The 12,333-nt window shown below is 40.1% G+C and overlaps 1 protein-coding gene across 4 annotated transcripts in view; it reads right to left on the bottom strand.

Annotated features, from left to right (window-relative positions):
* EPC1 (enhancer of polycomb 1) overlaps nt 1–11,653 on the bottom strand; it is a 98,851-nt gene extending 87,198 nt beyond the window's left edge. For 2 of the 4 annotated variants that reach the window (XM_075062234.1, XM_075062236.1), the window contains exons 1-2: nt 11,505–11,653; nt 10,718–11,076 (exon numbers count right to left, since the gene is read on the bottom strand). The gene's annotated coding sequence lies outside the window, so the exon portion shown is untranslated. Of the gene's footprint in view, nt 1–10,717; nt 11,239–11,504 lie in introns of those variants that run through there. The other 2 variants (XM_075062235.1, XM_032799098.2) reach the window with 2 other exon arrangements.
* Between the last annotated feature and the right edge of the window lie 680 nt (nt 11,654–12,333).

The following is a 12,333-nucleotide window of genomic DNA, read 5'->3' as shown; positions in this document are numbered from 1 at the left end:
TATTTTGACTTTTATGATCTCTTTTGTAATTTGGAAAACTTCTGTTTAATAACTTTATTCTTTTCTTTTCCAATAAATGTATAAGCAACTTTGCATTTGTATTCTTCCTTCCACTGAAGGATCTCTAAGTGCTTTACAAACATTGAGCTCATCTTCACAACTTTCCTGTGAGGTAGTGAAGTATTATCTGCAATTTTTACAGATGAGAAAGCTGAGATACAGGTGGGTAAGAGACTTGTCCAGGGTCGCACGGAAGTGCTTGGCAGAGAGTCAGGACTGGAACTTAGATCTGCTTACTCTTACCCCTATGTTTTAGTTCATCTTCTCCTTTAATAACCCGACTTGTTCAGTCTTCCATCTAAACTTAATTCAGTGCCTTGCAAGAGGTCCACTTCCTAGACACTACAGTGCTAATAAGCGATGGTCACATAAACATCGCCCTACACCAGAAACCTGCTGACTGCTATACTTACCTACAAGCCTCCAGCTTCCATCCAGACCACATCACATGATCCATTGTCTACAGCCAAGCTCTTAAACTACAACTGCATTTTCTTCAATCCTTCAGACAGAGACAAACACCTACAGGATCTCTATCAAGCACTCTTAAAACTATAGTACCCACCTGGTGAAGTGAAGCAACAGATTGACAGAGCCAGAAGGGTACCCAGAAGTCACCTACTACAAGACAGGCCCAACAATGAATACACACCACATAACAAAAACAGGAACCCAAGAACCAAACCTGCAACAAACTCCGGTGCCAACTCTGTCCACATATCTATTCAAGGGACACCATCATAGGACCTACTCACATCAGCCACACCATCAGGGGCTTGTTCACTTGCACATCTACTAATGTGATATATGACATCATGTGCCAGCAATGCCCCTCTGACATGTATTTTCTACTCCATGCATCTGATGAAGTGGATTCTAGCCCACGAAAGCTTATGGCCAAATACATTTGTCTCTAAGGTGCCACAAGGACTCCTTGTTGTTTTTATCAAAACCTGTTATCTTTGCTACTCTCTCTCGCCAAGGCTGTGATACACTTTCTGAAGTTTGTTCATATACCATAAACACAGGAATATCGATGGGATCTAACAAGTGCATACTGTTTCTCCCACTACACAATTAAAAAAAAAACCCAACAACCACCAATTTTGCCTTTTACTGCTACTTTGTACTTGGCTGAAGATTTTAATGACTCTTCCACAATAATTCCCAATCTCTTTTCTGATCAGTATACTGGATGATTAGTTTCTCACTCCTTGACCAAATTTTATATATTTTAACTCTGATCTGAATTTATCTGCTGGTTCAGTGACCAAAAGACCAGATTTTTATCTGTTTTCCCCCAATCCCCACATTTGCTTAGCCTTCAGCATGAGTTCTTAGTTTCAGTTCTGTAATTCATAATAATTTTATATTATGAACAGACAGGAGTGGCTCTAGGCATTTTGCCGCCCCAAGCACAGCAGGCAGGCTGCCTTCGGCGGCTTGCCTGCGGAGGGTCCGCTGGTTTTCCGCAGCTTCGGCGGACCTCCTGCAGGCGTGCCGCCGAAGGCAGCCTGCCTGCCGCCCTCGCAGCGACTGGCAGAGCGCCCCTAGTGGCTTGCCACCCCAAGCATGCACTTGGGGTTCTGGTGCCTGGAGCCACCCCTGTGAACAGAGGTATTAAAGCATACCATTGACATTTTTCACTTTTAACCTCTTTCTACCCTGAACGAGGTCTATGGCTACATTGTGTCTTTCTCCTAAGCCTGTTTTCTGTTTAACGCCTCACTTTATTACCTCACGTCATAACTCTCTACCTTAGCCATTAGTCTCTGGTATGTTTGCTTCTTTTTAATCCTTAGAAATCTTATCCAAATCCAGTGAATTAAATAACATCTAAGGTTTTGGTTTTTGTTGCTTCCTAGATGATGCACGTTATTAGGATCTGGTGTTGTCTGCATTAAGTTCATTTAAGTCCCCTTCCCCCCACCCCCGCCCTATGTCTATCTAAAAAATGAATATAAAAATAAGCAGATTCAAAATGTAATAAAGTTCCAGTTAACAAGAGTATCAAATGTGTATGGTACCTGTATGAAGGAACTGCTTCAATGACAACCACAATAATCTAATCTATTTTTACACTTAGATTTTTACAATTTATTTCAGGCTGCACTTTACACAAAAAATTTATATGACCATTTTTTATTTGTAAATTGAGCATATTTGATATATAAACATGAAACCCGATAATGCCATATTTAGTCACTTTCCAGAGCGGAACCCCCTTTAAACAGTTTATAGACCATGGCTGAGCCACATGTGTCTCCTTATCTCAAGGCTGAACATCTTTAGAGAACTCCTAAAATCTGTGTATTCTCAAAAATCTCCAGTGCAGCCCTCCCCAGCACCTTTTTTACCACCTCCATACCACTTTTCAAACTAGGAAACCAGAACTGCATGCTGTACTCCAAATGAATTCTAAGGGCACCATTATCTGCACGGATATACAGTAAGTATGGTCTTGTGTATACACAAAACCTTGTGTACTCCGTAGCAAGTTGGACCTAAGGCCATGTCTACATTAGTGCACTTACAGCTCTCCTGTCAGCATAATAAAACCACCTCAACAACCTGCGGTAGCTGTGTCAGCAGGAGAAGCTCTCCACCGACATAGTGTTGTGCACATGAGCACTTATGCTGGCAAAACTTGTCTCTCTCAGGAATGTGTGTTTTTCCCCCCCACACACCTGAGTGACATAAGTTTTGCTGACATAAGTGGTAGTGTAGACATGGTCTTGTACTATGGCAAGGAAAGAAAGCTACGCTTAAGTGAAGAAAGGTCTTTTTAATTAAATATAAAAATGAATAATACAGTCAGTATAGTAGCCTCTTATATTCAGTTATGTTACTTTGTTTTCATGTTCTCTGTTCCTGATATGCCAACATTTGTTTTTTTGTACTGACAATCTGGAACTGTATTGTAGAAGTTGGTGATGGTACGGAAGCTGGAGTTCTTTTGATAGCTGGGATGGAGACAGTTAGGACTCTGAGGACCCAAGAAAGCATGTGAGATAGTATGCTTTTCTGGAATAATCCTTAGCAGGATGTTTCTACTAAAAAGATCAGCAGTGAAATAAATAAAATGTAAGAACTTAATCTAACACCTGTAGGCTTCAGGGTTCATATCTCACAGAAGAATGAGGCAACTTATCTCTCTCAAAATTATTGTTTCAGGTTGTCTGCAGACTCAAAGATACTACTGGATTTGTTTATGCTCAATTGTGTTTTGAAGCTTATTTTCATAACCATAAATGCTAAAACATTTTTTTTAAATAATAAAAGCTTGGTTTTGGAGATGAGTTATGTGACAAAGATGGATTTGTGGCAGTAGAATCGTGGAATATACAGGGACAGGGCCCTGTTTATACATGCTAGCTGATAGTTTGTAATAAAATTAAGGTAGAGGCACACTAATTCCCTAATTTATTTCAGTATTTCATCTATTGTATTGTATTACAATACACTGTCAGCAAAAGCAACAAGGAGTCCTTGTGGCAACTTAGAGACTAAAATTTATTTGGGCATAAGCTTTTGTGGCTAGAACTCACTTCATCAGACGCATGGAGCGAAAAATACAGTAAGCAGTATAAATATTACAGCCCATGAAAAGATGGGAGTTGCCTTACCAAGTGGGGAGTCAATGCTAACGAGGCCAATGCAATCAAGGTGGACGTCGCCCATTTCTAACAGTTGAGCATGACAGAAATTATCTAAAATTCCTCTGCCTTTTATGGGGAGCCCACAAAAATATGATGAAAGTGATTATTCAAATATCTCTAGACACTCAGAGAATGCCAGAGTGCCTTTTTAGGGCTTTTGGAATTGGGACAAATATTAGGAACAGAGGACTTTGATACCTTTTTAACCTCCTCTGCACTGAACTCCTCTTCTCAAATCTTCCCTGAAGGAAATGTAGATTTCCCCTGAGCCTTTTCTTGCTCTTTTCTCTCCTGGACCTGCACCAAGGGGAGAAGATTGATCAGCTCCAATAATACATAGGAGGGTTTTTTTTAAGAGAGCATTTTCACAAACCAGTCCCTGAGCTTGAAGATTCAGGGATTGAAATGCACCACTATACACTATCAGGAGGTCATCTCTGTCTGGAAGGATGAGTCTTCTTCCTTAGAACCAGGAGCGGCGCCAAGGTTTCTGATGCCCTAGGCGGACGGCCGTTTTGCCGCCCGCCACAGCGCCAGTGGAGCTGCCGCAGTTGTGCTGGCGGGCGGTACGCTGGTCTAAAGGCTCCGGTGGACCTGCCGCAGGCATGACTGCGGTAGGTCCGCCGGAGCCTTTAGACCAAGCGCACCATCCGCCGGCACGACTGCGGCAGCTCCACCGGAGTCACCACAGCAGCGGACCGTCCACCGGCATGACTGCGGTAGGTCCCCCGGAGCCGTGTGCCGGCCCCCCCCGGCAAAATACTGCCCCCCCAAAATTCTGGTGCCCTAGGCCATTGCCTAGGTCGCCTAAATGATAGCGCCAGCCCTGCTTAGAACAGGTGGAGTAGGTCTGTAAGCCACCCCAGAGGTATCCCAGGCAGGGTTATCACTACCAGACAACTCCTCTCTCTTGGCCTTAAAGACTTTGCAGATGATGAGGAGTGGAGAAGAGGGAAGGCATATCCTCATGCCATCACCCAGCTGATCACAAAGGAATCCTGGAGTCAGCAGTTCCAAATCCAGCTATCTGCTGCAGTAGGGGTTGATCATTTAGATTGGACATGCATACATCCAGAGATGACAAACATAATTATTGCTATCCACTAGAAAACTTCTTTATGGAACTTCCATTTGGCTGGGTGGTTCTAAGTGCAGTTGAGCCAGTAAGCGTGGATAGTGAGGTATACAAAGTGCCTTCAAAGATCTGTAGTTTCTCTCTGCCTAGTAATACAGTAGGATGGTCTACTTCAGGAGGTTCTGGTTCTTGGTTCCTCATAGGTGATTCAAATAGACTACTACAACCATATTGTCCAATCCCATCAGGACATGTTGCCTTGTAGATTGCCTCAAAGATTGTCTGACTGCCCAGAGTTATAATAAATTGATATGAAAACACCATTATTTGTGGGGTCAGGCCCCTGAAATAATCTTATGGGAGAGTTAGTACTCCATCTCCTCAGGCTGGCACTGGAGTTGATGGCAAGTTGCAGGGAAAAGGAAAATTGTGCAGGAGGGACTCTTTTAGGAAATTAGAACTGTCCATCCACCAGGTCAGAGATATCTTCACTGACATGGGGACCTTCAATTTGATTTCATTGGTGGTTTGAAGCAACAGGAGGAACTGTTGCAGGAGCTGAGAGCCACTGACACCAGAACATCAGGTCTTAGCAACACACCATGGTTTCCAGAAGGCACATGTAATTCCTGATAGGTGTGTGTCTCATATGCAGATAGGCCCAGATCTGCATCGTTAGCTTTTTAATCCCTCCTGGAGATGGTAGCGCTTTTCTGTTATTTGTGATTATCACTGCTTGAGATGGGTGAACCCTTGGGAAAGGATCAAGAAGCTCTTGTTCTGATTCATTATGAGCTTCAAATGGGCAAAAAGATTTATTTAACACCTCACTGGCCTCCTGGAAGAACTGGACTCACATGAGCAAGTCACCCAGATAAGGGATTATGCAGTTGATATTACTGCCATCATCCTGAAGAAGGTCCAGGAGGCAGAGGCATGCCCAATGGTAATGCAGTATTATTCACTGAAGCACAGCTGTCTGACTGAGAACCTGAAGAAACTTGGATGATCTGGAGCTATGGTGATGTGTAGATGCACTCCCTTGAAGTCAATGGATGCCAAGAATTCCTCATCATTGGTCACTACCAGCATGAATCACAAATTTTATATTAAGCCATTAATTGGTTATGAATTTGTTAAACCATATCAAATCTAGAATAACCACAAATAATTGGACCTCTTGTGGGCTACAAAATATCTTGAGTAGATCACTTTGCCCAACAGGTCTGGGGAGAAAGGTGTGATGGATCCAATCTAGAGAAGATGGGAGAAGGTTTCAGCTACTTCAGCTCTCGTCTAGTCTGATGAAAGTAGAGGATAACTATTAAGTAGTGCTCCTGAACTACTCAAAGGATCTATGCATCCAGTCTGATGCTGGAGCAGATGTGCAGGAAATCTTTCCTCCTAGGATCTGCAATTCTGAGGCAAGAGAAAAATAATAGGTTCTAAGTATGTCCTCCTTTACCCAAAGTTAGGATAAGATTCCAGTCTGAAGTCTGTCTTTCAAAAGGACTACTTGCTGGCGCTTGTCACTGTTGGACATCTGGTAAACTGGAGAACACGGGTGAAGAAACATCTTCTGTGAGACAAGGAAGGAGCAGAAATGGAGTCTTGCTCAAGTGGCTTCATAGAGTAGGGAGAGAGGTTTCTTTTTCTGAAAACTGTTGAGAGTGAAATCAAGGAGTCTCGGATGGACCCTTAGGAGCCAAGAGTCTGAGCTGTGAGGACATGTCCTCTCTCCAAGGAAGAACCCAGAAAACTGGGTGAGGTAGCACCGAGGAAGTCAGGATGCTGGCTCTTACTTGAATGGAGTCTTGGGTCATGTTTGCCACTAGAAGACACCTGGAGAGGTTCCTATGAGCCAAATTTTGGGAGATGGTGAAGAGATCCCAGTCAGATTGAATTTGTTAAACTGAGCTCAGAGATTCTTGTCCAACATAGTCTCAAGAAAGTCTCTGAAGAGAACTGAGGAGATGGCTGTAGGTGCAGAAGATCAGGGCCTTCTCTTAGGCTATTTTGTGGGAATGAGTATTGAATAAGAAGGGCATTCTCACAAAGATGGACAAACAAGGCTGGATAGGCCTCATTAAACTAAGTTCTGGGCCCCCACTGAATGGAAAGAGGGCAAGAGAAGAAACAAAGATCCCTTTCCTGCATCTTTACTTGGAATTCATCCTCCTCACTGTTCCCTTGCTGGCTTCACTGAGGCAATTAGTCCTACTGGGCTGGGAAGAATGGAGCATTCATTTAGTTCCCACCTGTAAGCATTCCTTTGACCCAAAAATCAGGACTGTCCCTATAAAATCAGCACATCTGATCACTCTAAGGATAGCTTAGTGGTTTGAGCATTGGCCTACTAAACCCCAGGTTGTGAGTTTAATCCTTGAGGGGGGCCATTTAGGGAACTGGGGTGTGTTAAAAAAAACAACACACCTGTCTGGGGATTTGTCCTGCTTTGAGCAAGGGGTTGGACTAGATGACCTCCCTTCTAACCCTGATATTCTATGTCTTCAAGTCAACATTGGGCATGGTCACAATATGCAGACTGGCCACACTATGGACTGAAGCAGGCAGAACTTTCTTCTTCTGCCTGCTTCTGCTCTGTGATGAATCATAGCCTGGCTGAGGTAAACTGGAGCACCTCTGCAGTCATCCTGGGAGGAAACAACTGGGGACTCAAGCCAGGAGAAGGAGGATTAGATCCAAAATTGTCCAGCAGCACTCCTTGCCTGTCTCACAAAAGGAGGAACAGCCAATGTCTACAAGGGCAGAAGCCACATCTCAGAAAACTCATCATAAAGTATAATATAGATAATACAGTAGAAAGCTGATATGTTGACTTATTTTTGTTAAATGCAGTTGCTGGTGGTAAGTAGGATGAAATTTGCCCATCTTTTGGGTGTAAGTTAAGATTTCATTTAAATAAAAAAAAGTTAAGTTTCTAACTTTTCTGAAGGTCACCAGATGGCATATAGTTGTCTTCTGTCAACAGCTATAAACAACAGAGATATAAACTGCCTGTATTCATCTCAACAGAGTGCTAACTCTAAAATCTGCCACTATTTGCATTAGTTCTACTTCTCAAAAAGGCTATATATTTAGGGGTTCTGGAAGGCAATAATACCCACACCCTTCCAAAACCTTTGCGTATTTTGAGAATTGTCAGCAAGTATGAGAAATTTTTTGGCTACAGACTTATTGATTATTTGTCAAGGGTTGATTTGTTACATGCAGTTATAAAAAATATTCTTGAATGAAATTACATTTAGTAAATTTCTACTGCAGTCTACACATGATGCAAATGAGTCACTTATAAAGTCATCTCAAAATGTCCATTGTATATTACTAAAACAATGGTGCAACTGTATTATTTACAGGATGATTCATAATCACTTTTCACTGATGCAAGAACAATAAATAACTCTGCTTCTGCTGATCTCTGGCAGCAAAAAGGCCATTTACAGGTGAGGTCTAAATGATGCAAAGTACCAACAATCTTTACTAGTTCAGAAGGCCCAGAACAGATTAGTGCAGCCTCAAAAACAGAGTATTGTATCTAGGGAGGCTAAAAGATGCACTGATACAATATTCTGATTTCTAGCCTGTGCCAGTGGGGCATTTTTGGAGCCTTGACTGCTGAGTAAAGCTGACTTTTCCTGGCAGAAGCTCCAGGGGAGCGCAACTGTTTGACCCCTGCTCACTATCTCCTGGGAGGCACATGTCCCTACTGAGCAAAGGTTCAGACTGCACTTCCCTGAGCCAACCAGTTAGGTTGCTTTGTTTAAACTGTCCATGTGTAAATTATAATCATAGGGATGGTCTAGACAGTATTTGGTCCAGCCATGAGGGCAGGGGACTGGACTTGATGACCTCTTGAGGTCCCTTCCAGTCCTAGAATCTATAAGTTTCCCCCCAAATTAAATATCTAAATATATTCAGATTATTGGAAAAGACATTTGGTAAGTAAATGTGTTTTAAATATGCATTTAGACCTTTAGAAAAAAGTTTAGAGGATCAGTAAAATTCTGGTTAGAGGGACAGAGAGACTTCATTCTAGAAGATATATTTGATAAAGTATTTCTGATGCAACAATTTTATAATTTGTAAATGAGACAAGGATCAAATTTATTATTTAAAACTATATACAAAGCATGTGCATAAGTCAAGTTATAAACAGTCAATTACATAAAAATACTCCATATAAATAGGCAAATTCCTTAAAAAAAATCTTTATTGTTCTCCACATTAAATGTATTGGTTAACCTGTTGAGTTTTCTGATTATTTCAAACCCAAACAATGAACTAGTGGTTTTTAAACATGTTACTCTGCTTTAAGTATACATATCTAAGGCCTGACTGTATCTTCCCACTGAGCTTTGAATTTTCTTATAAGCACAATACAGAGGTTTGCAGATAACAATGCATGTCTTTTGTGCCCTATAAAGATTTGGCTATTTGCAGTCTTTTCTATAGTATAAGAAAAAATTAAATGTAATGTTTTTGTCTACTCCTGCTCTAATTACAAAATAGAAATTAAACAAAGCAAAGGAAACCATAAATGCATCTGTTTCAGAATTTGGAAGAAAACTATTGTAGGTTTTACATTCCATATAGAAAATATGGACATTAAAGTAACAACGGGCCCAAGCCCTTATTCATGAACAAACTCCCAAAGACCTCACTAGAAGATTTGTATGTGCAAGGAATAGAGAAATAGGGCCCTTAATATTTAACTATCAGCTATGAAAATAATGTTTAACTTCACAACTGGCAGACAGTGGACTACTATCACTGTAAATTTATACCAAAACCTTCCCCAAAGTATGTATATGTAAAATGATTTCAAAGATTTTCATTTGAAGCCACTGCAAGATCATTTTAGGGGTGGGGCTAAAATCTTATTGAAGAAAAGAAAACTGATCTAGAGAGAGGATTAAAAAAAACCCTCCCTTTTCTCATTACACAAAACGCAAGAGGCTGTGACGAAATGTTTGTTCCGATCCCTACTTCCCCCAATATTTAAATAACACAGTTTAACAATCCCCTCCGACTAAACTGCTCCTACTTTGATAAAAGAAAATGAAAAGATACAATAGATCAAATCTTGCCCCACCTTCTCCCCCACCCCCCTTTCTCTTAGTGAAACGGACATACATTGTTTAAGAGCACCACAGCGCCACCAACACAGATCAATGCAAAACAAAAAAGATCTCCCACCGTGTGAAAAAAACTGCGCCTAGAAAAATGCCAAAAATTACAAAATGTCTCCCAAATGCACCTTCTCGGAGAAAAACAAGACATCTCTGTGAAGCATGGCTAAATAGGAGCCTTTGTATAAATATGGCTTTAAGCTGAGTGCTGTAAGAGAGCTCATTTTCAGATAAAAAGGCCACTGTTTAGAAACAGACATAACAGGGTTTATATTAAGTTATGTTAGTCTCCACCTTCATATACCAAGGGCAGTTTTTTTCTCCTGTAGTTTGAATCAGAAACAGCATAATAAACTAGTTTAGCTACAGCCACAATAAATATATTAAGATAATATATCCCTATATAAATTAGCCCAATCCATTATATTTATAAATTGTGTGTAAATAGATATAGATATAGCGATGCATTTATCACTCCGTACAAAACAAGTCCATCTTAAAAATATTTGAGTTCTCATATACCTCGCAATAATTGAAGTGCCGTTTGTGCTTCAAATATATTAAACCTTAAAGACGGAAACAAAACTGATTGTCTTTTAATTGTCGAAATTAACTAGACAGCGTTGGGTGGAATACGCACGAGATCAAAGGTAAAGAAAAACACAAACATACATTTTGTTCAGTAACATAACGAAAATCCTTTATGGTAGATATTAATCGCAAAAATGTAGCAACAAATATTTAAATTTTTTTTCTTTTTTTTACAAACTTACCTTTAGAAGCTGCAGAGATGATAGTCCTTGCAAAATGACTGTAGCAATATAGGCTGTATACTTGTTCCCCTACAAACAGCCATCTCCATGCAGCAAAGCGATATCCAAACATCTTTAGAATATTTTGTGAATAGAAAGTGGTACTTTCTTCCATGATCGCTGGTTGAATTAAGAGGTTTTCCTGAGGCTCTGTGGGCGTTTGGAAAAATCGGAGAAATATCCAAAAAAGATTAAAAGCAGCAGGAGCCAGAAGACTCTGGGGTTAACAACTTTGTAATGGCAAACACGCATGTTCTGATTGGTTAGGAGGGCAGTGTCCCTACAGTCTGCACTATCCCCCGCTCTCCCCCTTCTGCAGCCTGGAAAAAAAAATGCAGTGTGCCATTTTACACTTGAATTTTAAACACACAGCCAACAAAATCACCAAAGTTTATGCTTGATATTTAGTGACAATGCAAAACAAGAAGTTCTTTCAAGAGTCTACATTGCTATTTCAGTAAAAAACTCTTTAAAAAGCCCACAGAAATAATTCAGTTCTTTTCAGCCAGAGGCTTTGCCATTTTTCCGCCTACTTCCCTTAAGCAAGTTTTTACCAAGAAACACATTAATCAACGTTTTTCAGACATTTCATGCAATTTTAAAATAAATATATCAACCTTATTATGGTTTAATAATATTACAGAATCTAAGAAAGCCAGTCATGCCTGAAACAAAATCTATGACTCCTTGATATTGGAAGGCTTACATCCCGGAGAATATTCAGTTTTTTACAAATCTAAATACCTACCTTATAAAAGAACTAAAATAATATTAATTTCAACAGATACATCCATTATGGCAGGAATAGTTTTTCCATAAATACTGTTTAAAAACCCCTCCTTTAACTGACTGACAGAATTTTACCATGCTGCCCACAAACAAAATGGCTGTGGCACTGAGTTTTTTGGATCCTCCCACTGTGCCTCCCCTTGGCCTCAAGGAAGTGGTAGAAATCCAAAATAAAATCAATACTAAAAGTATAATGCATAGTCTAAACTCCATATGACACCATTAGGCATCTTGGATGGTGAGGAATATTTACAAATGTCCTAATTTCTCAGGGATTTTTATTTTTTTAAAGGGGAATCAATCACTGGATGTTTCCACGACTGTGTTATTTGAACTTCCTGCTTTACATATTTATCAGGTCTTTCACCTATTTTGGCAGGCTTTCAAATTAAGTGGGTTGGGAAATTTGATGCTGTGGCTCTTTAGGTGTGAGCTGAGTCAGGTACTCAGTGGCTTAACTGTGTTGTTGAAATGAAGGCAAATTCTAACACTTTAATATTCAGTACAAAATTTTAAATACCCTAACTTATTGCAATGCTATAGTGAGAATTTAAATACACAAAAGCCAAGACATTCAATGTATGGTCCCCACACTAACTGTAATGTAGGCTCCTTGCACATAAAAAAGCATTTTGTATTCTTGTATGTTATTTATACTTATGGCTTAATGGAATGTAGGCGAATTATGGTTTTTGTGAAATAATCTGGATTTTTTTTACTTAATAATGACTTGTGTATTTTTGCAGCTTATAGCTTTTTAAAAATTAATTTATAACAAAAATTTAAAG

The sequence above is a fragment of the Chelonoidis abingdonii genome, chromosome 2 (assembly GCF_003597395.2).
Source record: "Chelonoidis abingdonii isolate Lonesome George chromosome 2, CheloAbing_2.0, whole genome shotgun sequence".
Lineage (NCBI taxonomy): Eukaryota > Metazoa > Chordata > Testudines > Testudinidae > Chelonoidis > Chelonoidis abingdonii.
The sequence above is the reverse complement of the archived record's forward strand: the minus strand, read 5'-3'. Positions and strand labels throughout refer to the sequence as shown.